Raw genomic sequence first — 4,643 nt, 5'->3', positions numbered from 1 at the left:
CTGAAAGGGTGTTGTCTAATACCCCGAACACAATCCTGTCTCCATTCAGCTCTTCCCTTAAGTTGCGTTATTCACAATCCTCCGTGAGATTGGACAAGTCATTGATAAATGAATGAATGCTCTCCCCTTTCTGTTTTGTACGCTTATTAAATTCAAAGTGATTCCTGACAATGCAGAAGCCAGCCGACGTCATCAGAGTGCTCCAAGCTGCGCACATGCACAAACAGTCTCATGCGCTCTGAGATGCTGCGCATGCTCAGCCTACGTCTTCCAGGACGAAGTGGCGCATGCGCGGGAAAACTCTCTACCCCCCTCTCAGCCACTCACTCCAGACCGCTCACTGCCCGCTCCTCGCTACCCTGCTCCCCCGCCCTCCGGCCGCTTGCTACCCCCCACCCCTGCACTGCCCTCTCTCCATCCACTCACGCCCCGCTTCCCCCCCACGTCCCTCCAGACACTAGCTCTAAGCTATGCTGCCTCCCTCCTCTCGGCCTCTCGCTCCAACATTCGATCATTCTTCACCGCACCACCCGATAAAGCAAGGCGAGCCTCGAGGTGTGATGGGGCAATGTTGGAGCGAGTGGCCGAGAGGAGGGAAGCGGCAGAGCCCATGGCCTGGAGTGTGAGCGGCCAGAGAGCAGGATGCAGGTGGTGGTGGGGGAAGCGGGGAGTGAGCAGTCAGAGAGTGGGATGGGGGGAAGCGTGGAATGATCGTCCGGAGAATGGGATGGCACTGTTTAGAGGGGATTTGAGGAAAAAATGTTTCACCTCGAGGGTGGTTGGAATCTGGAACACATTGCCTGAAGGAGTGGTAGAGGCAGGAACCCTCACAACATTTAAGAAGTATCTAGATGAGCACTCAAAACGCCACAGAATACAAGGCTACGGCCACGTGCTGGAAAATGGAATTAGAATAGATCGGTACTTGATGGCCGGCACGGACATGATGGCTGAAGGGCCTGTTTCTGTGCTGTATAACTCTATGACTCTATGAAACCTCACTGAATTACAGAGGGTGTGCAGCACTGTCAGAGGTGCTGTCCTTCTGATGAGACTTCAAACAGCGCAACGTTCTCCGAGTATCAACCAAAACATGTCCATTGTGTAGATATGTGCCATATTTGCTTATGAAATGACAGTCACTGCTCCGAAAGTAATTCACTTTAGGTGAATTAAGATGACTTGGTACTATATAACTGGTGAATGCACAAGAAGGAGTGGGGGACTGTTGGGGGTGGGACGGAGGCGGCGATGGCAACCTTTGAGGGGATTTTTGGGTCGAAGTTGTTTTCTGTGATAAATTGAGTAGCTCCATCTTTAAGCCTGGCAGCTGCCTGAATGTCACAGTGACGTTTCAGTGGAAGAGGCTGCATTTGCGCATGTGCTAGTACAGCGTCAGCTGGTACTTGCGTTGTCAGCAAATGCAGCGTTTTAAATTTGGCTCCACGATGACATTTTTTCCCTCAATTAAAATAGGTCTTGAGTGCCTTAATAACTTCTTCACACATAGCCTTCTGTTCTTCATGAGGATGTTGCCTGCACACTCCCTTCATTGCAGGCAATAGCGTACTGACCTGTTCCATGTCGGGCTTCTGCACGAGACCCGATGCAGTACGATACCTTGCAAACCTCTGGAACCATCTCGGCCACTCCTCGGAATGGTTCAGTCCAGTGACCTTTTCAAAGGTACAGGCAAAGATTTCTCCATCTTCGCTTTGGTTTACTGTGGCCCCCATAGAATATTCTGATATCTGTCAAGGCTTAGTACAGAATTTATAAGAATCTGACGGTTAAAATAACCTGAGTTTACTCTGCACATCTTGCATTGAAGGTTTCATCTACAACTCTCCATGAGGTGCCGTACAGATTATATTACAGCACTTCCTGTGATGATGCACATAGTCTATTTATATAATCTGCCCAGGAACAACCCAATGTCCACTCTTATATTATTGTACAGATGTGAGAAAAGCTGAGGATGGGAATGGAACGTCTGAATGAAGATTTCATGATGCTGATGATGGAAATGAGGCTGATCTGTTCCCCATTCCACAATCCCTCTTTATTTCTGTGCATGTTTGTCGATGCTGTTTCAACCAAATTGAAAAAGAATCACAAATCCTCCTCTGGAGCCTCAGGTGTCCATTAACAAAAGGCATGGTGGCCAAGTGGTAAGGCGTCAGTCTTGTAAACTGAAGATCACGGGTTCCATCCCCGTTCGTGCCTTGTGATTAGCTTCTCACTTTAAATGTGACGTTTCCAAAAAAGATGTCTGTTGCATTTGTGTCGGCCATCTGGAAATCAGTGTCATATTGCACTTTATCCTGGACACTGGGAAGGACATGAGGAGTAGCCACATGGTTCCTCGAGCCTTCTCTGCCATCAATAGAGTGAAAATAACTGAGGTCCAAGCACAGAACCTTATTACTGTGCATTTGCTTGATATTTAACAGAGCTATTCTATTAATCCCACATCCCGCACTCTCCCATTGCCCTGTTAGATTTTCCATGTCAGGTATATATCCAATTCCATTTAGAGTTACCATTGAATCTGCTTCCACTGACCTTTCAGGATTGCATTCCAGACCAGAACAACACACTGCTGAAAAAACAATCTCCTCATCACAGCTCTAATTCTTTTGTCAATTACTTTAAATGTGTTTCCTTTGGTTACTGACCCTTCTGTCACTGGCAACACTTTATCCTTCTTTACTCTATCAAAACTCTTCAGGATTCGCATTTCCTGCTGCCTTTGCCGATATAACAAGGCTGAGCACACATCACCAAAAGGAATGTGATTGGCTCTGAATCACATTTATCCTTCCTGTCAATCTGATGTGGACCTTGTATTTTCCCGGAACCAAACAACCTGAGCAACAAGTGTGGGTTCCAGTGATTCCCACCGCTCTGGGAGAGAGAGGATGTGATAATGAGCCAGATAGAAGAAAGGAGTGAGATTGAGAGTAAAATAGCCCTGGTCTGTTTCTCCTAACCCCCGGCCCCCTACTTAAAATGGCATCATTTTCTCCTGCCTCTCCACATTCTAATCCATTGATTTATGCAATCCTTTCATTTGGAACATAGAACATAGAACAGTACAGCACAGTACAGGCCCGTTGGTCCACGATGTTGTGCCGAACCTTTAACCTCCTCTAAGATCAAAACTACCTACATACCCTTCATTCTACTATCATCCATGTACCTATCCAAGAGTCGCTTAAATGTCCCTAATGTATCTGCTTCTACTACCACCGCTGGCAGTGCATTACACGCACCCACCACTCTCTGTGTAAAGAACCTACCTCTGACATCTCCCCGAAACCTTCCTCCATCACCTTAAAATTATGCCACCTGGTAATAGCACTTTCCACCCTGGGAAAAAGTCCCTGGCTATCCACTCTATCTATGCCTCTCATCATCTTGTACCCCTCTATCAAGTCACCTCTCATCCTTCTTCATTCCAATGAGAAAAGCACTACCACCCTCAACCTTTCTTCGTAAAACATACCCTCCAGTCCAGGCAGCATCCTGGTAAATCTCCTCTGCACCCTCTCTAAAGCTTCCACATCCTTCCAATATTCCAAGTGTGGTCTAACCAGGGCTTTATAGAGCTGCAGCATAACCTCGCGGTTCTTAAACTCAATCCCCCTGTTAATGAAAACCAACACACCATACGCCTTCTTAACAACCCTATCAACTTGGGTGGCAACTTTGAGCGATCTATGGACATGGACCCCCAAGATCCCTCTGTTCCTCCACACGACCAAACATCCTGTCTTTAAGCCTGTATTCTGCATTCAAATTCGACCTTCCAAAATGAATCACTTCACACTTTTCCAGGTTGAACTCCATCTGTCCCTTTAATTCCTATTTCCTAATCCATTGATGTTTCACAATGCACTGAACAGTCCCAATCCATTGATATAACTCAGTCTATAGAATTTCCCTATCCACTGATATTTTCCAGTCCATTGACTTTCCCAATCCATTAATGGTTCCTGACCATTGACATTCCCAATCCATTTATATTGCCTGTGATTTCAAAGCAACTGTGGAATACAAATAGAATCAGTATTATCAGATACATCGAGACGAGGTGCAATAGCCAAGTGGACAGATGTTGGGTTTATAAAGAAAAAAGCACTGGCTCGATATTTGTCCAGTCGATCACTGGATCTGAACTCTCAACCTACTGTATTTCTGTGGGTCTGCTGACTTGTATATGTGAAGAACCATTGGATGTTTCTCAATCCTCTGACTTTTCTCATTCTTGTGCCATATTTGTTCCTTTGGGTTCACCAGTGAAGAAAATTATTCCCTATTACATTTGGTGAAGACTTTAATAACCTCACATCCTTGTGTCTCACCATCTCAGGTCAAACTCCCTACAGAAACTTTAAACATTTAACTATTCTGCTGGAAACATTTTCAAGGGCGCAGCCATTCCTTCATTATGTTTCCTTCTTTGACATGTGATTGACAAATATGTGTGTAATGGAGAGAGAGAGAGTGAAAAAAAAGAGAGAGAGAGTGCGATAGAAAGTTAGAGGACCAGCTAAAGACAGATAGAGAGAGAGAGGAAGAGAGAGGTAAAGCGATAGACAGAGAGAGAGAGGAGAGAGAGTCATTGAGTCATGGAGTCG

At 45.7% G+C, this 4,643-nt stretch overlaps 1 non-coding gene across 1 annotated transcript; it reads left to right on the top strand.

The window, feature by feature from the left end:
• Positions 1 to 2,154: 2,154 nt before the first annotated feature.
• Positions 2,155 to 2,226, top strand: trnat-ugu (transfer RNA threonine (anticodon UGU)). The gene has a single exon. It is a non-coding gene; the product is annotated as a tRNA-Thr (tRNA).
• Positions 2,227 to 4,643: the final 2,417 nt, after the last annotated feature.

This window comes from Heterodontus francisci, chromosome 39 (assembly GCF_036365525.1).
Source record: "Heterodontus francisci isolate sHetFra1 chromosome 39, sHetFra1.hap1, whole genome shotgun sequence".
Classification (NCBI taxonomy): Eukaryota; Metazoa; Chordata; class Chondrichthyes; order Heterodontiformes; family Heterodontidae; genus Heterodontus; species Heterodontus francisci.
The sequence above is the reverse complement of the archived record's forward strand: the minus strand, read 5'-3'. Positions and strand labels throughout refer to the sequence as shown.